Source organism: Myxine glutinosa, unplaced genomic scaffold (assembly GCF_964187855.1).
Source record: "Myxine glutinosa unplaced genomic scaffold, kmMyxGlut1.1 SCAFFOLD_1421, whole genome shotgun sequence".
Lineage (NCBI taxonomy): Eukaryota > Metazoa > Chordata > Myxini > Myxiniformes > Myxinidae > Myxine > Myxine glutinosa.
Genome location: NW_027617516.1, coordinates 86987 through 112463, shown reverse-complemented (window position 1 = coordinate 112463; position 25477 = coordinate 86987). Strand labels below are relative to the sequence as shown.

Here is a 25477-nt window from a genome sequence, read left to right as displayed (position 1 = left end):
ACTCACGTTAGTAGTGTAATAATGTTGCTTCTGGGACACCTCCGTTTAACATGGGAAATCCCTATCTAATGTCATTTACCCCCTTGTCTTTTTCAAAAATCATAAACACCTCTATTTCTCCCACCCTCATCTTTATGAACCTTTTGTCTGTAGTACCTATCCTTAATGTTGTTCATTAGACCACTCAAACACTACAAATATTTGTTTTCTCTTATAGACCTATCATCCTTCTTCTACATATCATCTGGCAGATTAATCTTTGACCCATTCACTTCCATATTAATTCTTTCCCTCCCTCATTGACCCTAAACACCTATATTTCTCTCACCCTTTTCTTTACGAACCTTCTAACCTTTTGACATGCTATCCTTATTCATTAGACCACTTAAACACCTGTGATCCTTCTGACCTTATGGACCTTTTAACCTTTTACTCTTAATATCATCTGGTGAATATAACCCACTCAAACAACGACCCTACAAATATTTGTTTATGCGTGGGAAATAATTTAATTCTCCTACAACTCTCCTCACCGTCTCATCCAACTCACCGGTATTTAAATTAATTCTCTTATTTGTTTTGTGAACTTTTTTACCAGTTGCCTTTTCAATTATACTTATTTGATATTTTTTACATTCATTTTGTTTTCCATTTATATACCACTCGAACCTTTTCTAATTAATAGCTCACTGTTGAGAAATGACGTTGTTTCACTTGGATAACTTCCAAGGAATTCTCTTTGTCTTGTTTCCTGTTTTTCACAAACACACGCCCTCAGTTTCCAAAAGCTGACAAGCACTTCAGTTCCCCGAAATACATTTTGTTCATTATAAAAAGAGAGGTCTCCGAATGGGACATTTAAACATTGTGAACGAAGATGAGCTTGTCTTATTCCAGTCTTTCCTCTGATGAAGAATACTCGCCAGGACATTGGTAAGTTCATTTGGTATTAAACACTGTTAATGAGAGCTTTGTATGTGATTAATTATACAACTAATAATTTATTTTTCCTATTCATTGCAGCAATTCAAATATTGTAAATATCCTGGCAGAATTTCAAGTTGTTTCTCAAGAGTTCCACAACGAACTGAATACGGGTTTGAATAACCTACCTCCGAGATGGTGGGCTCAGAATGAATTCAATGTTTCACCGTTCTTAGAAAATTCACGTGAAAGGTATGATAGAAAATAAAAAACGAGAGGTGTGTGCATGTGTGTGTGCATGTGTGTGTGTGTATGTGTATGTGTGTGCATGTGTGTCTGTGATTAAAATAGAGAGATCGAATTGTGAGGAACAGAAATGAAAAAATGAGATTGTGTGTGTGTGTGTGTGTGTGTATGTGTGTGTGTGTGTATGTGTGTGTTCTTGTGTGTATGTATCTATGCATGTGTGTGTGTGTGTGTATGTGTGTGTGTATGTATCTGTGAATGTGTGTGTGTGTGCGTGTGTGTGATGTTTTGTCAAGCTTACTTCAGCATAGTAATTTCTCCTTATTTTGTTTGCAGCCTCGAAGACCAAAGCTTGGAGTGGGACGATTTTGGACTCCATAGGAATGGTTATTTCCTGTCATCCTGTGATATCCTTAATTTTCATCTCGACGATCTGGACGCTAAGCTGGATTTTTTCGAGGTAAGCATGTGTGTACGTGTGTGTGGTTCACCGTTTATAATAGGTACACCATATCCCTGCGCATCGTAAGAGGTGATTCAGGGTTGGTGTCAGGAAGGGCATCCGACCCTATATTAATAATAATAATAATAATACATTTATTTTGTATAGCGCTTTTCAAGACGCTTTGACATGGAACATAAATATGAAATAAATATCTCTCCCCTCTTGTCTTTAATAGAAAGAGATTCAAAACCTGAAGACATCTGCTGAACCAACCTTTGACTTGTGCTGGGAAGAAATTGATGAGTTATGCTGGGGAGAAGTTGAATGTATACCTCAAGAAAAATGTTTTAATAATATAAAGATTTTAATGTTTTCAATATTTATATATATTTGTTTTGTTTACAATTATTTAATTCTTAATTACAAAAAGAGAATAAAGGAGGGAACGGGGAGGTGCACCCCTGCCAAAGACCCTTCACCCCCCTCATCCCACCCCTCCCCTCCCCTTGTGTGTGTGGGGAAGGTGGGGGTGGGATGAGGGGGGTGAAGGGTCAAGGGTGGGGGTGCACGGAGGGTGGGGGATGATGGGTGTGGTCTGTGTGGGCGGGGTCTGTGTGGGCGGGGTCTGTGTGGGCGGGGTCTGTGTGGGCGGGGTCTGTGTGGGCGGGGTCGGTGTGGGCGTGGCTTATGATTTTTTATTTATTTAATTTTTTTTTATTATTACCACGAATTAAATTAGCTAATATGGGTGGGGTGAATAGAAATGTTGTTTAATGAATTATTAGCTTTGTTTTTTGTAATTCTTGCGAGTAAAATGAACCCAAGATTTCTTCTCGATTTATATCATTTAATTTGTAAGTCCAAGGGTTTGTAGCCATTACATCAACGATTATAAATAATTCATTAGTCCATTTTTGTGTATAACCTTTCTCAAAATGGCTTTTCCATTTGTATATCCTTACAATATCACCAACTTTAAACTTGGGCTTTCTCAAATTAATCTCCTTTTCATATTCTAATTTTGTAAATGTTTCTGATGGTTTTGATTGTGTTGATGAATGAACTGTATTATTGTAATTATCTACAATATCCTGAATTAAATACACCCATTTTTGAGAACCGAGTTGTGTGAATTTTTTATATAATTTCTCTTTTAAAGTACGATTAAAACGCTCAATAACAACTGCCTTTCCTTCATTAAAGGTGCTGTATAATTTAATACCCTTCCCCTTAAGAAATTTCATGAATATTTTGTTATAGAACTCTGTTCCCTCATCAGTCCATAACTTCTTTGGTTTCCTTTTATCCCGATCAAATATTAGCTTAAAGGCTAACATTAAAGTATCACCCCTTTTATTTTTTAAAGGGACAACCCAGGCAAATCTACTCCTCAAATCAATAACGGTTAAAGCATACCTGTATCCCCTGTCATTATTCAATTCAATTAAATCAGCGGACCATATGTGGTCAGTGTATTTAGAATAAACCTTCCTTCTTTTAAACTTTGTGATTATAGGTTTGTGTAATTCTTCAGCCAAAAGCTCCTCAGTCTTGATGGCATCATTAGAGCCTAATAGTTTTTTGAGGAATAACCAAGACCAAGTTTCAATTTAGCATTTATCAAATTTCTCACAATAAACCTATCAACTTTCTCTCTCAACGTTGGATTTTGTATCAAAGACAAATTATACAACATTTCGCTGTCGGCTTTATGTTTTTCAGTCAACGTAGTGGTTTTCCCATAAGCAATATCATGCTTCATACACACTTCGTCAACCCTATTTGTAGGTTTAGACCAAGGTTTAGGATTGTCAGCCTCATCTAATCTTTTATCCAAGTTTGTTCCTGGACCACAGAAAGAATACCCTGGAAGGTGTAATTCCCCTGGAATTCCAGTTGTTGTAAATTTACTTCCTGACAGAAACTTTTGTATGTCTCCTCCTCTTTTAGGAGAGATGAATTGGCACTTTTTAGAGCCACATACTTGACATATTCCTTTTTGATAAACTCTATTATTTTTAGCTTTAACATAAGAGATATTTTTAGATTTAGTTTTCTTTTTACATTTGAGACAATAACTCATATTTATTTATCAGAAAAATTCCGACAGAGTATCAAAACCTTTTTGGTTTTCAACATATACATTTCAATCTTTATTTTTAAAACATAAAGAATCCTAAGGAATGCCTTCACTCTCTCCTCCATTTATTTACAAATAAAAACTAACTAAAGTCAATGACACCAACATCATCAATCACATAATCTTTTCCTTCTTCTTCTTCTTCTTCTTCACCACTTTCTCGTTTAAATCTCTGAAATTGAAGACATTGACGTTCTTATTTTTGAAACCATTATCTTCATAAGAGTTGTTAATTCTTTAATTTCCTCTTCGGTGCGTTGAGATTGATTTATTTGCTTTAATACACTCAATCTTTTATGAATCTCAGTGATTTCCATCTTTTTATATTTTTCCTCCCTCTCTCTTTGCTCCCTCTCCTCCTCCTCCATTTTCTCCCTCTCCTCCTTCTCCTTTTTCTCCCTTTTCTCCCTTTCCTCCTTCTCCCTTTTCTCCCTTTCCTCCTTCTCCTTTTTCTCCCTTTCCTCCTTCTCCTTTTTCTCCCTCTCCTCCTTCTCCTTTTTCTCCCTCTCCTCCTTCTCCTCCTTTTTCTCCCTCTCCTCCTTCTCCTCCCTCTCCCTTTCCTCCTTCTCCTTTTTCTCTCTTTCCTCCTTCTCTTCTTCAACTCCTTCCTCATCCCTTGCTACCCTTGAGTTTGAACCCCAAAGAATATTATACATATACTCATCTGGATTTTGAGATATTCTTGTATCTATAATTATTTTTCTCATAATAGGATACCAATAAGATTTGTTGACGATTTCTAAAAGAGTTTTATATTTCATAACTTTGAGAAGTTCATTTTTATTTAATATTTTAAACAAGTCTCTATTTGTGGGTTTAACAATATCAGTATAAGGCCAGTTTTTTATGACAAAATTCCCATGTATATGCTCCAAATCATAAGGTATGTAATACCGAGCACCCTTTTCTTGTAGGTATCCTTGAATACAAAAATTATAATTCTCTTGTAGTCTTCTTCCTGCCATTTATGTATCAGAAATATATGTGAGATTAATATTATGACAGGTAATACCACCCCATCTTCCCACTACCAAATCGGTTTGTATTCCTCGGCTTTCTATCCTTATCTCATTACCTTCCTTCTTTGTCATGCGAACCATCGCTATACTATCATATATTTTTATTTTCTTAAAATCACGTATTTGTTGTTTACTAATTGTACTTCCACATAAATCCTTATCTTCACCAAGTGGATAATATTCTTCTTTACGAGACTGATTTAAATCATGTAGGTCTTCTATGTTTATTGAAAAAGACCAATTATACCCTAAATCAGGCATATCATACCCCCATTTATTAATTCGCATATTAACTAAATGTCCTTCTTTATAAAATTTAATTGTAAGCAGGTAGTTAAATTCAATGAGGAAAGGTGTATGGTCAGTATAACCAGGTGTTGTGGTTGTAAATTTTACTTGTTTCACAAAACGTGCTGTTTTCTTTAAAGATATATATTGTGATAAATCACTGAATCTAATCAAGTCATTCGCATCTGTAGGGTTTGGATAATTGATTAATTTATAAGTATTCTTCATATTAATATTTTTACTTACACTATATTTTTGTCGTTCAGCCTGTGCCTTTGTATAATAATTTGATAAATCAATATCCTGAGAGGATTTTCCAAAGATAGAACCATCTTTTCCAACATAGGTCATTTATATTAGATAAAAAATGATATCATAAAAATTTTCATTATTGTTGAGTTGAAATAATACATATAAACATAATTGGCCACAACATTTAGAATTAATTTCTTGAACTTGGAATGTTTGATAAACACCATTCTGTAAGAATTGTATTACTTCAACAGGTGGTGGCATACCATAACTATCAAAATAATATTTATCCTGACTATTATGAATACAAACCCAATGAGAACCATTCTGTGTGTCTAAATTCATAATAATATTCTTTGTATTCTTATTTATATGTGTTAATTCATCTCTCATACAAATAACCACATTATCAATTTTTAGTGTTTTACAATACTTAGCTAGTTCTATATTTGACGTTGTATTCTTTCCAAATTGTTTAAACCATTTATCCATTTATTTATGAGAAAGATACAATCCATTACCCCGTTTAGTTAGTTTAACACCCGCTTGAGCGATAGAGGAAAGCATATCTCCAACCAACAATCTAGCTTTATCAGGTAGACTTTCAAGTTTTTGAGCAAAATCTACAATTACACCACTTCCACTAATTTGTTTCTCCAACTCCTTGTTATGTCTTTCCAATTCTTTTTGAGCTTTTAGTTGTGCCTTCCTTTCGTTAGCAGTTTTTACCGCTGCTGAAATACCACCAGTCAATGCTCCCGCCGCACTTAAACCAGCAAATAAAGGAATTAGAAACGGGAGAAATCCTCCTCTTGACTCGTCTATTGAATATTTCTTTAACATAGGTTTCGTCATTTTAATTTTAAGTGATCCAACATCATTTAGTGTTTTTACTTGTGTGTGTGTGAGTAAAACATCAATTCTTACAGCTCCTTTTCTTTGAATTGTATTAACATTAATAATACAAGGCTTTTGATTTTGAATACAAGATGTTAATTTATTAAGATTGATTTGATTAACATATACCCCAACCATTTATTTATGAGAAAAAACCTATGTGATATTAATCATAACACCATTATCTGTATTAATCTGTAATTCTGTTTCCTCCAAAAGCAAACAATATGCATTAACCTCTTCACTCTCCCCTCTTTCAATGTATAGAGAAGTATCCACTCGATTAGACTTTATAGTTTCCTTTTGAGAACTCAGGTCAATTGCGTAGATTGTATAAAGTTTTTGAAACGCAACCATATCCAAAATAGGATCATTATTACCATTACTTTCACACACCTTTTGGTAGGACTTGTAGGCTTCCGCATAATCATTTTTTTCCCAATCAATTTCCAATCTATCTCGCGGATAAAATGTGCCATCAAGAGAAACCCGAAGTTGTTTCACCTTTGCATTATCACTCAGGGCATTATTCTTATTAGTACCGTCCTCTCCATCTGGTTTTTTAAAAATGAGCCAGAGGTATCGTGGCTTTCCTTGAAGAACACCTAAATTCCAAGTGTAGGTAGTGTGTTCCAGTTTAACGTGTTGACATCTTCTTTTAAGGTATGATACATTTAGCGGTTTCTTTGAGTTAAGTCTTCTATTTAACATCTCTTCCGTTTTAAGATTAGGAGTATATTCACTGATATACCAACACAAATCATTAATAACAAATTTATTATTTTCTCCAAAAGCATTTTCATCCCCAAAAAGCAACCTATTTACATTATCATTCCTTTGTAGTTGAAATCTAATTTTAAGCCCATACAAAACTTTATCATAATCGCAAAATCCAAATATACCTTTAAGAGGTACTGCTACGGTAAAACTATTCACTGCTTTTGTTTCATCATTATACATTGACTTCCTTTGACTATAACCAGGGTCTGCGTTTGTACCCGTTGACATATCAGGAATAAAACCTTCAACAGCTCCCTTACCCATTCTATCACTAAACGAATATAGTGTAAATTTCATCATTTCAGATGTAGCAGAGACATAATCAACCGCTTCAACCTCTTGTGTTCCAATATACAGGCGGACACTATCAAACATTTTCCAGAAGAAATCATTTACGAGTGTAGCATTAGTATTATTCGCAGCCTTAGTGAATTTAAATTTACACAGCAAGAAACTATCAGCTATATTCAAGTAAGTTTGTTGATTATTTATTTCAAAACTTTTTGTTCCGTTTGAATTCCAGTCTGTTCCTGTTATAGCATTTACCTTAAAATAGTCTTCCTTTTTAGTAGAGTTTGAAATGATAATCGTATCATCCAAATCATAGATACTATCAATCGCTTCCATACTTGTATTTATATAGCATTAAAATCGTTGAAACCCTGACCCAAGTATTTTAATGATTTTTTGTCGTTCTTGTGAAGATAGTTGAGTTTTACCTTTTTTAATTTCTTTGATTGCTTGTAATTTATGAGACTCCTTTTGAGCATCTTTTATACTCTTTATAGCACCCGCAACGGAGCCCACGGCAGAAGCAGTTGAACCAATTAGGTCTTTATGTTTAAGGATGGTTGAACCAATACCCATTAGAGTATCAATTATCCCATCTCCTTTATTTCTAAATTGATGTCCCACACCCCGTTGTCGCTTTGGTTTATAGTATCCTCTCCCAAGAAACATACCTTCACCCTTATAGTATGGTGAAAGGAACATCCCATCCCCTGTAATTATTTTATATTTTCCCAACTCGTGTTTTCTCACAATAACCATTATTTATTTATTGAAAAACTTCACGTAGGTGAATTCTGATGGATATAATTTCATCATTAAAGGATATCATACGATTATCTTGGTCGGTTATCCTAAAATTTACTCTGTATATGGTTTTTCCTGACACAGGTAAATAGACAAGATTTTTTGGTTCCATATTAAATTTATAACCAATCGGGGTTGAGTATGCGCTGAATGAAAATATTGTATTTGTTCTTATTCCATCGTTATAAGCACCATCAATCAAATCACAATGAATTAATACTGAATTTATACCGGAGGATATTTGAATGACATTATCACTGTAAGACGTCCCGTTAGTTTCAATCTTTTTAGAAGAGAACCCCAATAGCTCTCTGAACGAATTTTCAATCGTGAAATCAACTTTATAATTATTTTTAAGTTTAATAGTTGATTTTGAAGTGTGTTTTTGAATATCTATTACAATATTTTTTGGTTCATCACCTTTTTCTTTCATAAGGCGAGAGACTTCTGAAGATATTTGAGAAATCTCGTAAGCTCCAGGTGAAACGGTTATAGTTTTATATCCACTTCCTGGATTATAACTAAACTTGTTGTTTTTCTCTGTGATATTAAAAAGGGTATTGTAAGTTTCCATTGACAACAAAGATGCCTCATATGAGGTAAGGGGGTCAAGTTGTAGTGGGTAAGGGAATGAAGCTGTGTAATCGCTCGTTGTGAAATTAAAACTAAGAATTGTGCTTCTCATCTTATTTAATATCTAATAAAATATCTTTGTATTGACATTTATTAATTATTTTCATGTTCATCAACTGATCTAAAATGGCTGAGGATTCATTAAAACAATTGTTGTTTCCAGCCTTCTTACTACCTAACAACAATAATAGCCTATTAACTAATTGTGATGGGTCATTTGGAAGAAAACTAACACCCGAACCAAGCTTACTTAAAGCATCAATAATATGTTTCTCCTTCTCATTCTTCTTACTTTTACCAGCAACAGAAACTCCATAATCAAGTGCATTTAGCAACTCAATATATACCCTATCTTCCTCTCTTTCCATATCAAGTGGTTCCTCAAAATATTTTGAACCGCTGAATCCGGGGTTTGTTAGAAGAAACATTAATCTTGGAGTTAATTTAACATTTGGTTGAGTAGAACTCAAGAACATCAATTCATCATTAAATATCAATACCTTTTCTTCCACAAGATGAAACACTGCTGGTTCTTCTGTTGGAATGAGACCTGCTCTGGTTTTTGAACCCGCCGAATATTCATTGTTTTGAAGAGCTTCCACAACATAATTAGGGGGTTGATTTACCTCCTCAAGTTTCCGAAATAATCCCTCGTCATCATATTCTAATTCACCAAGTTCTTGTTTTGTTATCTGACTAAAATCTTTGAGCATTTGAAGTTTTTTCGGAGTAAATTCTACCGTGGGAACTGTAGGGTGTTGAGTTTTCAAAAGTGGTTTAAAGAATTTCTCTTGTTTTCTTTCAAAGGCTTCTTCACCAGTTAGTTTCTGTCTCCGTTTCTTCTTTATCTCTTCCTGTTGTTTAACAACTTTTGAAACTAATTGTTGATGTTCCTTAAACTTTCTTTCTCTTTCTTCAGTATTCATTTTCTGTATTTATTTATTGAAAAATATCATTTAGTATCTCATCTTGTTTCACAACAATATATTTATATTTTCCAATCGTGTGTTTCATATAATTTTCAAATTCTTTTTTACTACATAACGTAGAGCAATTATCTCTCCAAAAATTATTTACATCTATTGAATTTAACTTAAATAAAATAAAAGTATTGGCATTGTTTCTTATTGAGCGTCGAGGGAGTTGAAAATATGATTGACTAAGATATATACAATTACAAGAAGAATGTCTCCCTCTTGTATAGTAGCTATCCATTACTGTTTGGTTTCTCTCATTAACACAATCATCAAAGATGACAAGGTTCTTTTTTGATTTATCTAAATCTTGAGGTGAAGGTATATCATCCGTATTATCACTGAGAATACAAGTTATGGGTTTCGATTTTGATTTCTGTGTATCACAAAATAATTGTATTATATCATCAATATTATAATCATTTAGTTTGTTTTGAAGTTTAAATAAACCGATAATGTCTTCCTTTTTAAGACCCGCATTAAAACCCTGTGAGAGTAGTTGATACTCGGGTTGAAAACTTGACTTTGTAAAAATTATTAAATTATCATAATCTAAAAAATTAGAACCAAGGAGCATCTTTAAAAGTAAACAGGTTTTTCCACATCCGCTTGAACCAACTATTAGACATCTCAATGAATTTGGAATGTTTTTATGGTTATTAAATTTTATCTTATTTTCCCAAACGGGTAAAAAATCATTCATTTATATATTTGGAAAACAAGTTATCCAACTTTTTTTGAGCTATTTGAGAAACTCTATATTTTATCCTGAGTTCGGGTTTAATTTCAAAATAATCCATTATTTTATTTATATAGTATCTTGTATTAACATTTCCATTAAAATTATTTTGAATAATAAATATCATTAAACCCTTATACATTTCCTCAATACAATTAGTCTCTTCCCTTGAAAGAAATGGTGTATTATCATCACAATACTTAACATTCATCTCTCTTATTAATCTTGTAAAGTAATTCATTTTTGGTTCTAATTTAAAAGAGTTATATATTTTTTTATATTTCTTATTATCATTAATTAAAATTAAATCACAGAAAATACATTGTTTATATGAATCCTCATCATTAAGCCCCACTCTATCACAAGCCGGACAATTCTCTAATTTATCATATGGAGAGTCTGGAAATTCTAAATATCCTTCAGAACTTATCATATTTATGTGGTAAATTTTTACTTAAACTAAACGCAAGTTTATTCATTAATAAATACAATGTTTCAAAGCACAAAAGACAAATTTCAATCAATCTCTACTTCGGTGGAAGATATAGAAAAATATGTCAAAGATGTTAAATTGAACAAAGATAAATATGGAAATTTTTGGGTAAAACCAGTTATGGAAAATAACATGAGCCCCTCTATTTCATTTAAAGGAAGAGCTCTAACTATACCTGGAAAGACATCCATTAAAGTAAATCTAACAAAAGTTTCTCCTCTACTCCTGGCAATTTATTCAAAGCTTGAAAAAGTGATTGACCACGATACTTTGAAAAAGAATGATAAGACCATTAATAATTCTAGAGGAGACATTTGTATTTTCTTTAATAATCCAAAGGGTGTAGATCTAAGTAAAATGAATGATGTTAATATTTCTGGTGAAATGTCATTTCGTTCTATGATAGTTAGAGATTATTTAAAGATAACTTTTGATATAAAAATTGTAGAGATTGAATCTGTTAATGAAAGAAAGTATATAGATATTGATGGGAATATTTTTCTTGCTAATTAAATATGAGTCAATACAGCAGTGAAGATTTTACTATTTCATTGAACTCAGACGATAGTGATGATAGTATTTCATTGAACTTGGACGATGGTGATGATAGTATTTCATTGAACACAGATGATAGTTATGATACTAATAGTTTGTGCTCAAATGATAGTTATGAGAGTAGCTTTATTGATGACTCTGAGTATGATTCTGAGTATTCATGTGATAGTTATGACTTAGATGATTCTGAGTGAAAAAGTGTTTTAGTTTAAGCACAGCGATATATATAAAACGGAGCTGTAAAGCTCAAAAGTGTTTTATTTTAAGCACAGTGATATATATAAAACACCACGTTTTCTCACGCTATAAATATGGTTTATTGTGATACTTGCGAGAAGGAAGTAAAATATTATAAACAACATATTCTCACCGCAAAACATACATACAACATTTTAAACAAACTTTCCCCTCTTCCACCTGAAACAAAACACTGTTCTACATGTAATAAAAATATCCTCAAGAAAGGCTTCAAAATACATCTTAAAACAAATCTACATTTATCAAATTTTATCACAACTAAAAACTCTGATGGAGCATTCAAAGGACATATTAAAATAAGAGTCTTTAACTTCAAACCTCCTGAACCAGAGTCTATAGTTGATGCTGTAGAAATAGTTAAACCTGCTGTTCAAACGTTGATTGAAAAAACACTAAAGGAAATGAAACCACTTAAATTTTATATGGGAGTAAAATTAGAAATGACAAAGGATGAAGGAGTTATAGATGCACCATACATGAGAACTGAGCCACACTTTATATCTTCATATCAAGATTTTAAAACATCAGGAGTCTATGATGAACTTATTAAACAAGAGCAAGATGTGGATAATTCAATCGTAGGAAGTGGATTCAATATAGGAAAAATTATTTACATAGACATTCATATTCTTAAATCAGATCCTCTAAAAGCTTCTTCTTACATTGATTTACCCAGTGTTATCAAAAATAGAAAAGCAGTTATCAATATCAAAAATAAAGACAATAAATGTTTTCTCTGGTCTATTTTAGCACACTTACATCCTCCACATTTTCATGATGAAAGAGTATCTCATTATAAAAAATATGAGAATACATTAAATACGAAAGATCTAAAGTTTCCGATGACTTTAAATGATATTCCTAAATTTGAAAAGATGAATAATTTATCAGTTAATGTTTATGGTCTAACAGAAACAAACAACATTCAGGTTTTAAAGCTTTCTGACAATTGTAAACAAACTCATATTAATCTTCTATATTTTAATTCAGACGAAAATTCACATTATACATACATCAAAGATATTGCTAAATTAATAAAACCACAAGTCTGTAAGAGAACAAATAAAATATATATTTGTTTGCGTTGTCTTAACTTCTTCAATTCACAAGAAAGATTAGATAAACATTCAAATTATTGTGGCGAACATAAATCAACGGTAATCAATATGCCTAAAGAAGGCTCAAAGATCACATTCAAAGATGAAAATAAAAAGATCAAACATCCATTTGTTATATATGCTGATTTTGAAAGTCTTTTAGAAAAAATTGATACTGCTTCTCAAGATCCAAAAGAATCATACACAAATAAATATCAAAAACATACTCCTTGTGGTTTTTGTTATTATATCAAATCATCCGTTGGTGATAAATATAACAAGTTAGAGATGTATAGAGGCTCAAATACCCCAGAGGAGTTTGTGAAACGACTAGAAAAAGACTGTGTTCGATTAACCAAGATAATGAGAGAAACCAATAAACCAATGTCCTTAACAAGTAAAGAAAAAAGGGAATTTATAAAAAACAATGTCTGTCATATTTGTGAGGAGAAAATTGGTAAAGGTCTAAAGGTTAGAGACCATTGTCATCTCACTGGTAAATATAGAGGTCCGGCTCATCAAAGTTGTAATATTAATTATCAACTCCCCTCTTTCATTCCTGTCTTTCTTCATAACAACGCTCATTATGATACACATCTATTTATCAAGGAACTCTCAAAGACTTCTGGAAGTATCTCAGCAATTCCAAACACGGATCAGAAATACATTTCATTCACAAAAACAATTCACACATCTCCTATTACTCATATCAGATTTCTTGATACATTTAAATTCATGGCAAGTCCATTGGTTAACTTGGTTCAAAATCTAAAAGAGTTTCCATGTCTTTCAGAGTATTTTTTAGATAAAGATTTTCTAACACAAAAGGGAATTTACCCCTATGACTATATGGACTCATTTGAGAGATTCAATGAAACACAACTTCCTTCAAAAGAAAATTTCTATAACAAATTAAATAATAGTCATATATCTGATAAAGATTATGTACACGCACAAAATGTTTGGGAAAAATATAACATCAAGAATCTTGGCGAGTATCACGATTTGTATCTCAAAACTGATGTGCTTTTATTGGCCGATGTATTTGAAGCCTTTAGATCTGTTTGTCGCACTGGATATGGATTGGATCCTGCTCACTACTACACAGCACCTGGATTGGCCTGGAGTGCGATGTTGAAAATGACAAAACAAGATTTGGATTTGATAACCGATGTTGATATGCTTTTGATGATTGAAAAGGCAAAAAGAGGTGGAATTTCACAAGTCTGCTCGAGTAGATACGCAAAAGCAAATAACAAATATCTTCCAAATTATGATCCAACGAAAGAGAGTTCTTACTTGATGTACTATGACGCGAACAACCTGTATGGCTGGGCAATGTCTCAGGCTCTTCCTTATGGAAAACTTAGATGGGTAAAGGAAAAAGACTACAAAAACGTTTTACAAGATGTATGTATCTCTACACAAAAAGAATTGGATGAAGAAAAAGTTGGTTATTATTTTGAAATTGATTTAAAATATCCAGAGGAACTCCATAACCTACACAAAGATCTCCCATTTGCTTGTGAGAAAGCAAGTCCAAAGAAAGAATGGTTGAGTGATTATCAACGATCGTTTGATATAGGTGAATCAACAGAAAAATTACTTACTACATTATATAACAAGAAAAATTATGTTCTACACCAAAGAAATTTGCGACAATATTTATCAAAAGGTCTAAGAGTAGAGAAGATCCATAGGGTTCTAAAGTTCAATCAAAGTCATTGGTTAAAGGGGTACATTGATTTTAATACACAAAGAAGAACAGAGTCAAAAACAGATTTTGAGAAAGACTTTTATAAATTGATGAATAATGCGGTCTTTGGTAAGACTATGGAGAATGTGAGGAAAAGACAAAATATCAGACTATCAACATCTTGGGAACAAGCATCAAAATTAATTAATAGACCGAGTTTTACTCGAGCTGAGGTCTTTACTGAGAACTTTTGTGCGATCCATTTGATTAAAGAGAGTATTGAAATGAACAAACCTATTTATATTGGAACAACAATTCTTGATTTATCAAAGTCATTAATGTATGATTACTTTTATAATAACTTGAGGAAGAAATATCAAAATGATGTTAATCTACTTTATATGGATACAGATAGTTTTATTTTGAAAATTAATACCAACGATGTTTATTCAGACATGAAAAGAGACATTAATATCTATGACACGAGTAATTACAGTCCAGAGAGTGAGTTGTTCTCTTCTAAAAATAAAAAGGTGATTGGAAAGTTCAAGGATGAATTAGGAGGAAATGTTATGAGTGAATTTGTGGGATTGAGGTCAAAGGCTTATGCTTATAAATACATTGTGAATAACGTTGAAAAGACTGATAAGAAGTTAAAAGGTGTAAAGAAAAATGTTATTAAAGAAACAATAAACTTTAAGGATTATTATAACTGTTTAACAACAAAGAAAGAAGAGTTTAGAAAGATTAATGGAATAAGAAGTTATAAACATCAATTATATTCAGAAGAGATAAATAAGAAAGCATTGGGGGCTTTTGATGATAAGAGGTTTATTTTAGAAAATGGAATTGATAGTCTCCCTTATGGTTATATAAGTATATAAGTGATAAGATATATATATAAGTGATAAGATATATATAAGTGATAAGATATATATAAGTGATAAGTTAAAAAGGGGGGGGGGGGGGTTGGGGATTTTAACGGGCTACCGCCGCCTTTTTTACTATTATATAAATGATAGAACCAAGTATCAACCAGACTAAAGAGTGGAGGTGTAATCAACCTTGGTATATAAATGGAAAACATAATGAATGTGAAAAATATCAAATAGGTATAATTGAAAAGGCAACTGGTAAAAAAGTTCACAAAACAAATAAGAGAATTAATTTAAATACCGGTGAATTGGGTAAAAAAGATGGAAATATTTTTGAGTGGACGGAAAACTTTGATGGTTGTCAGGAAAATATATACTTTAATTTAAAAATGGTATGTGGCACTGGAGGCGCTCAAGCAAGAACATTGAGGGAGGTTTACCATTTTATCTTAGCTCAGTTAAAATATCTTAATAAAGAACCAAACTCAAACATATTTTTTGTTAATATATTAGATGGTGAAGAGAGTTGTAGGAGAATTAAATTATTTCCCACGCATAAACAAATATTTGTAGGGTCGTTGTTTGAGTGGGTTATATTCACCAGATGATATTAAGAGTAAAAGGTTAAAAGGTCCATAAGGTCAGAAGGATCACAGGTGTTTAAGTGGTCTAATGAATAAGGATAGCATGTCAAAAGGTTAGAAGGTTCGTAAAGAAAAGGGTGAGAGAAATATAGGTGTTTAGGGTCAATGAGGGAGGGAAAGAATTAATATGGAAGTGAATGGGTCAAAGATTAATCTGCCAGATGATATGTAGAAGAAGGATGATAGGTCTATAAGAGAAAACAAATATTTGTAGTGTTTGAGTGGTCTAATGAACAACATTAAGGATAGGTACTACAGACAAAAGGTTCATAAAGATGAGGGTGGGAGAAATAGAGGTGTTTATGATTTTTGAAAAAGACAAGGGGGTAAATGACATTAGATAGGGATTTCCCATGTTAAACGGAGGTGTCCCAGAAGCAACATTATTACACTACTAACACAAGTGCGAAAAGTGGTTTTTCAACACTAACACAAGTGCGAAAAGTGGTTTTTCAACACTAACACAAGTGCGAAAAGTGGTTTTTCAACACTAACACAAGTGCGAAAAGTGGTTTTTCAACACTAACACAAGTGCGAAAAGTGGTTTTTCAACACTAACACAAGTGCGAAAAGTGGTTTTTCAACACTAACACAAGTGCGAAAAGTGGTTTTTCCACACTAATACAAGTGCAAAAGTGGTTTCCTGCACCAACACAAGTGGGAAAAGTGGATTTTCAACACTAACACAAGTGCGAAAAGTGGTTTTTCCACACTAATACAAGTGCAAAAGTGGTTTCCTGCACCAACACAAGTGCGAAAATTGGTTTTTCAACACTATCACAAGTGCAAAAAGTGTTTTTTCAACACTATCACAAGTGCAAAAAGTGTTTTTTCCACACTAATACAAGTGCAAAAGTGGTTTCCTGCACCAACACAAGTGGGAAAAGTGGATTTTCAACACTAACACAATTGCGAAAAGTGGGTTTTCAACACTAACACAAGTGCGAAAAGTGGTTTCCTTCACCAACACCAGTGCGAAAAGTGGTTTTTCAACACTAACAGTTGCGAAAAGTGGTTTTTCCACACTAATATAAGTGCAAAAGTGGTTTCCTGCACCAACACAAGTGCGAAAAGTGGTTTTTCAACACTAACACAAGTGCGAAAAGTGGTTTTTCCACACTAATACAAGTGCAAAAGTGGTTTGCTGCACCAACACAAGTGCGAAAAGTGGTTTTTCAACACTAACACAAATGCGAAAAGTGGTTTTTCAACACTAACACAAGTGCTAAAAGTGGTTTTTCCACACTAATACAAGTGCAAAAGTGGTTTCCTGCACCAACACAAGTGCGAAAAGTGGTTTTTCAACACTAACACATGTGCAAAAAGTGTTTTTTCAACACTATCACAAGTGCAAAAAGTGTTTTTTCCACACTAATACAAGTGCAAAAGTGGTTTCCTGCACCAACACAAGTGCGAAAAGTGTTTTTTCAACACTAACACAAGTGCGAAAAGTGGTTTTTCAACACTAACACAAGTGCGAAAAGTGTTTTTTCAACACTAACACAAGTGCGAAAAGTGGTTTTTCCACACTAATACAAGTGCAAAAGTGGTTTCCTGCACCAACACAAGTGTGAAAAGTGGTTTTTCAACACTAACACAAGTGCAAAAAGTGTTTTTTCAACACTATCACAAGTGCAAAAAGTGTTTTTTCCACACTAATACAAGTGCAAAAGTGGTTTCCTGCACAAACACAAGTGCGAAAAGTGGTTTTTCAACTCTATCACAAGTGCGAAAAGTGGTTTTTCAACACTAACACAAGTGCGAAAAGTGGTTTTTCAACACTATCACAAGTGCAAAAAGTGTTTTTTCCACACTAATACAAGTGCAAAAGTGGTTTCCTGCACCAACACAAGTGGGAAAAGTTGATTTTCAACACTAACACAAGTGCGAAAAGTGGGTTTTCAACACTAACACAAGTGCGAAAAGTGGTTTCCTTCACCAACACCAGTGCGAAAAGTGGTTTTTCAACACTAACACAGTTGCGAAAAGTGGTTTTTCCACACTAATACAAGTGCAAAAGTGGTTTCCTGCACCAACACAAGTGCGAAAAGTGGTTTTTCAACACTAACACAAGTGCGAAAAGTGGTTTTTCCACACTAATACAAGTGCAAAAGTGGTTTCCTGCACCAACACAAGTGCGAAAAGTGGTTTTTCAACACTAACACAAGTGCAAAAAGTGGTTTTTCCACACTAATACAAGTGCAAAAGTGGTTTCCTGCACCAACACAAGTGTGAAAAGTGGTTTTTCAACACTAACACAAGTGCAAAAAGTGTTTTTTCAACACTATCACAAGTGCAAAAAGTGTTTTTTCCACACTAATACAAGTGCAAAAGTGGTTTCCTGCACAAACACAAGTGCGAAAAGTGGTTTTTCAACTCCAACACAAGTGCGAAAAGTGGTTTTTCAACACTAACACAAGTGCGAAAAGTGGTTTTTCAACACTATCACAAGTGCAAAAAGTGTTTTTTCCACACTAATACAAGTGCAAAAGTGGTTTCCTGCACCAACACAAGTGGGAAAAGTTGATTTTCAACACGAACACAAGTGCGAAAAGTGGGTTTTCAACACTAACACAAGTGCGAAAAGTGGTTTCCTTCACCAACACCAGTGCGAAAAGTGGTTTTTCAACACTAACACAGTTGCGAAAAGTGGGTTTTCAACACTAACACAAGTGCGAAAAGTGGTTTCCTTCACCAACACCAGTGCGAAAAGTGGTTTTTCAACACTAACACAGTTGCGAAAAGTGGTTTTTCCACACTAATACAAGTGCAAAAGTGGTTTCCTGCACCAACACAAGTGCGAAAAGTGGTTTTTCAACACTAACACAAGTGCGAAAAGTGGTTTTGCCACACTAATACAAGTGCAAAAGTGGTTTCCTGCACCAACACAAGTGCGAAAAGTGGTTTTTCAACACTAACACAAGTGCAAAAAGTGGTTTTTCAACACTATCACAAGTGCAAAAAGTGTTTTTTCCACACTAATACAAGTGCAAAAGTGGTTTCCTGCACCAACAAAAGTGGGAAAAGTGGATTTTCAACACTAACACAAGTGCGAAAAGTGGGTTTTCAACACTAACACAAGTGCGAAAAGTGGTTTCCTTCACCAACACCAGTGCGAAAAGTGGTTTTTCAACACTAACACAAGTGCGAAAAGTGGTTTTTCCACACTAATACAAGTGCAAAAGTGGTTTCCTGCACCAACACAAGTGCGAAAAGTGTTTTTTCAACACTAACACAAGTGCGAAAAGTGGTTTTTCAACACTAACACAAGTGCGAAAAGTGTTTTTTCAACACTAACACAAGTGCGAAAAGTGGTTTTTCCACACTAATACAAGTGCAAAAGTGGTTTCCTGCACCAACACAAGTGTGAAAAGTGGTTTTTCAACACTAACACAAGTGCAAAAAGTGTTTTTTCAACACTATCACAAGTGCAAAAAGTGTTTTTTCCACACTAATACAAGTGTAAAAGTGGTTTCCTGCACAAACACAAGTGCGAAAAGTGGTTTTTCAACTCTAACACAAGTGCGAAAAGTGGTTTTTCAACACTAACACAAGTGCGAAAAGTGGTTTTTCAACACTATCACAAGTGCAAAAAGTGTTTTTTCCACACTAATACAAGTGCAAAAGTGGTTTCCTGCACCAACACAAGTGGGAAAAGTTGATTTTCAACACTAACACAAGTGCGAAAAGTGGGTTTTCAACACTAACACAAGTGCGAAAAGTGGTTTCCTTCACCAACACCAGTGCGAAAAGTGGTTTTTCAACACTAACACAGTTGCGAAAAGTGGGTTTTCAACACTAACACAAGTGCGAAAAGTGGTTTCCTTCACCAACACCAGTGCGAAAAGTGGTTTTTCAACACTAACACAGTTGCGAAAAGTGGTTTTTCCACACTAATACAAGTGCAAAAGTGGTTTCCTGCACCAACACAAGTGCGAAAAGTGGTTTTTCAACACTAACACAAGTGCGAAAAGTGGTTTTTCCACACTAATACAAGTGCAAAAGTGGTTTCCTGCACCAACACAAGTGAGAAAAGTGGTTTTTCAACACTAACACAAGTGCAAAAAGTGGTTTTTCCACACTAATACAAGTGCAAAAGTGGTTTCCTGCACCAACACAAGTGCGAAAAGTGGTTTTTCAACACTAACACAAGTGCAAAAAGTGTTTTTTCAACACTATCACAAGTGCGAAAAGTGTTTTTTCCACACTAATACAAGTGCAAAAGTGGTTTCCTGCACCAACACAAGTGCGAAAAGTGGTTTTTCAACACTAACACAAGTGCAAAAAGTGTTTTTTCAACACTATCACAAGTGCAAAAAGTGTTTTTTCCACACTAATACAAGTGCAAAAGTGGTTTCCTGCACCAACACAAGTGCGAAAAGTGTTTTTTCAACACTAACACAAGTGCGAAAAGTGGTTTTTCAACACTAACACAAGTGCGAAAAGTGTTTTTTCAACACTAACACAAGTGCGAAAAGTGGTTTTTCCACACTAATACAAGTGCAAAAGTGGTTTCCTGCACCAACACAAGTGCGAAAAGTGGTTTTTCAACACTAACACAAGTGCAAAAAGTGTTTTTTCAACACTATCACAAGTGCAAAAAGTGTTTTTTCCACACTAATACAGTGCAAAAGTGCTTTCCTGCACCAACACAAGTGCGAAAAGGGAGTTTTCAACACTAACACAAGTGCGAAAAGTGGTTTTTCAACACTAACACAAGTGCAAAAAGTGTTTTTTCAACACTAACACAAGTGCGAAAAGTGGTTTTTCAACACTAACACAAGTGCGAAAAGTGGTTTTTCAACACTAACACAAGTGCGAAAAGTGGTTTTTCAACACTAACACAAGTGCGAAAAGTGGTTTTTCAACACTAACACAAGTGCGAAAAGTGGTTTTTCAACACTAACACAAGTGCGAAAAGTGGTTTTTCAACACTAACACAAGTGCGAAAAGTGGTTTTTCAACACTATCACAAGTGCAAAAAGTGTTTTTTCCACACTAATACAAGTGCAAAAGTGGTTTCCTGCACCAACACAAGTGGGAAAAGTGGATTTTCAACACTAACACAATTGCGAAAAGTGGGTTTTCAACACTAACACAAGTGCGAAAAGTGGTTTCCTTCACCAACACCAGTGCGAAAAGTGGTTTTTCAACACTAACAGTTGCGAAAAGTGGTTTTTCCACACTAATATAAGTGCAAAAGTGGTTTCCTGCACCAACACAAGTGCGAAAAGTGGTTTTTCAACACTAACACAAGTGCGAAAAGTGGTTTTTCCACACTAATACAAGTGCAAAAGTGGTTTGCTGCACCAACACAAGTGCGAAAAGTGGTTTTTCAACACTAACACAAATGCGAAAAGTGGTTTTTCAACACTAACACAAGTGCTAAAAGTGGTTTTTCCACACTAATACAAGTGCAAAAGTGGTTTCCTGCACCAACACAAGTGCGAAAAGTGGTTTTTCAACACTAACACATGTGCAAAAAGTGTTTTTTCAACACTATCACAAGTGCAAAAAGTGTTTTTTCCACACTAATACAAGTGCAAAAGTGGTTTCCTGCACCAACACAAGTGCGAAAAGTGTTTTTTCAACACTAACACAAGTGCGAAAAGTGGTTTTTCAACACTAACACAAGTGCGAAAAGTGTTTTTTCAACACTAACACAAGTGCGAAAAGTGGTTTTTCCACACTAATACAAGTGCAAAAGTGGTTTCCTGCACCAACACAAGTGTGAAAAGTGGTTTTTCAACACTAACACAAGTGCAAAAAGTGTTTTTTCAACACTATCACAAGTGCAAAAAGTGTTTTTTCCACACTAATACAAGTGCAAAAGTGGTTTCCTGCACAAACACAAGTGCGAAAAGTGGTTTTTCAACTCTATCACAAGTGCGAAAAGTGGTTTTTCAACACTAACACAAGTGCGAAAAGTGGTTTTTCAACACTATCACAAGTGCAAAAAGTGTTTTTTCCACACTAATACAAGTGCAAAAGTGGTTTCCTGCACCAACACAAGTGGGAAAAGTTGATTTTCAACACTAACACAAGTGCGAAAAGTGGGTTTTCAACACTAACACAAGTGCGAAAAGTGGTTTCCTTCACCAACACCAGTGCGAAAAGTGGTTTTTCAACACTAACACAGTTGCGAAAAGTGGTTTTTCCACACTAATACAAGTGCAAAAGTGGTTTCCTGCACCAACACAAGTGCGAAAAGTGGTTTTTCAACACTAACACAAGTGCGAAAAGTGGTTTTTCCACACTAATACAAGTGCAAAAGTGGTTTCCTGCACCAACACAAGTGCGAAAAGTGGTTTTTCAACACTAACACAAGTGCAAAAAGTGGTTTTTCCACACTAATACAAGTGCAAAAGTGGTTTCCTGCACCAACACAAGTGTGAAAAGTGGTTTTTCAACACTAACACAAGTGCAAAAAGTGTTTTTTCAACACTATCACAAGTGCAAAAAGTGTTTTTTCCACACTAATACAAGTGCAAAAGTGGTTTCCTGCACAAACACAAGTGCGAAAAGTGGTTTTTCAACTCCAACACAAGTGCGAAAAGTGGTTTTTCAACACTAACACAAGTGCGAAAAGTGGTTTTTCAACACTATCACAAGTGCAAAAAGTGTTTTTTCCACACTAATACAAGTGCAAAAGTGGTTTCCTGCACCAACACAAGTGGGAAAAGTTGATTTTCAACACGAACACAAGTGCGAAAAGTGGGTTTTCAACACTAACACAAGTGCGAAAAGTGGTTTCCTTCACCAACACCAGTGCGAAAAGTGGTTTTTCAACACTAACACAGTTGCGAAAAGTGGGTTTTCAACACTAACACAAGTGCGAAAAGTGGTTTCCTTCACCAACACCAGTGCGAAAAGTGGTTTTTCAACACTAACACAGTTGCGAAAAGTGGTTTTTCCACACTAATACAAGTGCAAAAGTGGTTTCCTGCACCAACACAAGTGCGAAAAGTGGTTTTTCAACACTAACACAAGTGCGAAAAGTGGTTTTGCCACACTAATACAAGTGCAAAAGTGGTTTCCTGCACCAACACAAGTGCGAAAAGTGGTTTTTCAACACTAACACAAGTGCAAAAAGTGGTTTTTCAACACTATCACAAGTGCAAAAAGTGTTTTTTCCACACTAATACAAGTGCAAAAGTGGTTTCCTGCACCAACAAAAGTGGGAAAAGTGGATTTTCAACACTAACACAAGTGCGAAAAGTGGGTTTTCAACACTAACACAAGTGCGAAAAGTGGTTTCCTTCACCAACACCAGTGCGAAAAGTGGTTTTTCAACACTAACACAAGTGCGAAAAGTGGTTTTTCCACACTAATACAAGTGCAAAAGTGGTTTCCTGCACCAACACAAGTGCGAAAAGTGTTTTTTCAACACTAACACAAGTGCGAAAAGTGGTTTTTCAACACTAACACAAGTGCGAAAAGTGTTTTTTCAACACTAACACAAGTGCGAAAAGTGGTTTTTCCACACTAATACAAGTGCAAAAGTGGTTTCCTGCACCAACACAAGTGTGAAAAGTGGTTTTTCAACACTAACACAAGTGCAAAAAGTGTTTTTTCAACACTATCACAAGTGCAAAAAGTGTTTTTTCCACACTAATACAAGTGCAAAAGTGGTTTCCTGCACAAACACAAGTGCGAAAAGTGGTTTTTCAACTCTAACACAAGTGCGAAAAGTGGTTTTTCAACACTAACACAAGTGCGAAAAGTGGTTTTTCAACACTATCACAAGTGCAAAAAGTGTTTTTTCCACACTAATACAAGTGCAAAAGTGGTTTCCTGCACCAACACAAGTGGGAAAAGTTGATTTTCAACACTAACACAAGTGCGAAAAGTGGGTTTTCAACACTAACACAAGTGCGAAAAGTGGTTTCCTTCACCAACACCAGTGCGAAAAGTGGTTTTTCAACACTAACACAGTTGCGAAAAGTGGGTTTTCAACACTAACACAAGTGCGAAAAGTGGTTTCCTTCACCAACACCAGTGCGAAAAGTGGTTTTTCAACACTAACACAGTTGCGAAAAGTGGTTTTTCCACACTAATACAAGTGCAAAAGTGGTTTCCTGCACCAACACAAGTGCGAAAAGTGGTTTTTCAACACTAACACAAGTGCGAAAAGTGGTTTTTCCACACTAATACAAGTGCAAAAGTGGTTTCCTGCACCAACACAAGTGAGAAAAGTGGTTTTTCAACACTAACACAAGTGCAAAAAGTGGTTTTTCCACACTAATACAAGTGCAAAAGTGGTTTCCTGCACCAACACAAGTGCGAAAAGTGGTTTTTCAACACTAACACAAGTGCAAAAAGTGTTTTTTCAACACTATCACAAGTGCGAAAAGTGTTTTTTCCACACTAATACAAGTGCAAAAGTGGTTTCCTGCACCAACACAAGTGCGAAAAGTGGTTTTTAAACACTAACACAAGTGCAAAAAGTGTTTTTTCAACACTATCACAAGTGCAAAAAGTGTTTTTTCCACACTAATACAAGTGCAAAAGTGGTTTCCTGCACCAACACAAGTGCGAAAAGTGTTTTTTCAACACTAACACAAGTGCGAAAAGTGGTTTTTCAACACTAACACAAGTGCGAAAAGTGTTTTTTCAACACTAACACAAGTGCGAAAAGTGGTTTTTCCACACTAATACAAGTGCAAAAGTGGTTTCCTGCACCAACACAAGTGCGAAAAGTGGTTTTTCAACACTAACACAAGTGCAAAAAGTGTTTTTTCAACACTATCACAAGTGCAAAAAGTGTTTTTTCCACACTAATACAGTGCAAAAGTGCTTTCCTGCACCAACACAAGTGCGAAAAGGGAGTTTTCAACACTAACACAAGTGCGAAAAGTGGTTTTTCAACACTAACACAAGTGCAAAAAGTGTTTTTTCAACACTAACACAAGTGCGAAAAGTGGTTTTTCAACACTAACACAAGTGCGAAAAGTGGTTTTTCAACACTAACACAAGTGCGAAAAGTGGTTTTTCAACACTAACACAAGTGCGAAAAGTGGTTTTTCAACACTAACACAAGTGCGAAAAGTGGTTTTTCAACACTAACACAAGTGCGAAAAGTGGTTTTTCAACACTAACACAAGTGCGAAAAGTGGTTTTTCAACACTAACACAAGTGCGAAAAGTGGTTTTTCAACACTAACACAAGTGCGAAAAGTGGTTTTTCCACACTAATACAAGTGTAAAAGTGGTTTCCTGCACCAACACAAGTGGGAAAAGTGGATTTTCAACACTAACACAAGTGCGAAAAGTGGTTTTTCCACACTAATACAAGTGCAAAAGTGGTTTCCTGCACCAACACAAGTGCGAAAAGTGGTTTTTCAACACTATCACAAGTGCAAAAAGTGTTTTTTCAACACTATCACAAGTGCAAAAAGTGTTTTTTCCACACTAATACAAGTGCAAAA

The 25477-nt window shown here is 34.6% G+C and overlaps 1 long non-coding RNA gene across 1 annotated transcript; it reads left to right on the top strand.

Annotated features, from left to right (window-relative positions):
* Positions 1-974: 974 nt before the first annotated feature.
* LOC144889173 (uncharacterized) lies at positions 975-1952 on the top strand. Its single transcript, XR_013621630.1, has 3 exons — positions 975-1176; positions 1507-1630; positions 1851-1952. It is a non-coding gene; the product is annotated as an uncharacterized LOC144889173 (long non-coding RNA).
* Positions 1953-25477: the final 23525 nt, after the last annotated feature.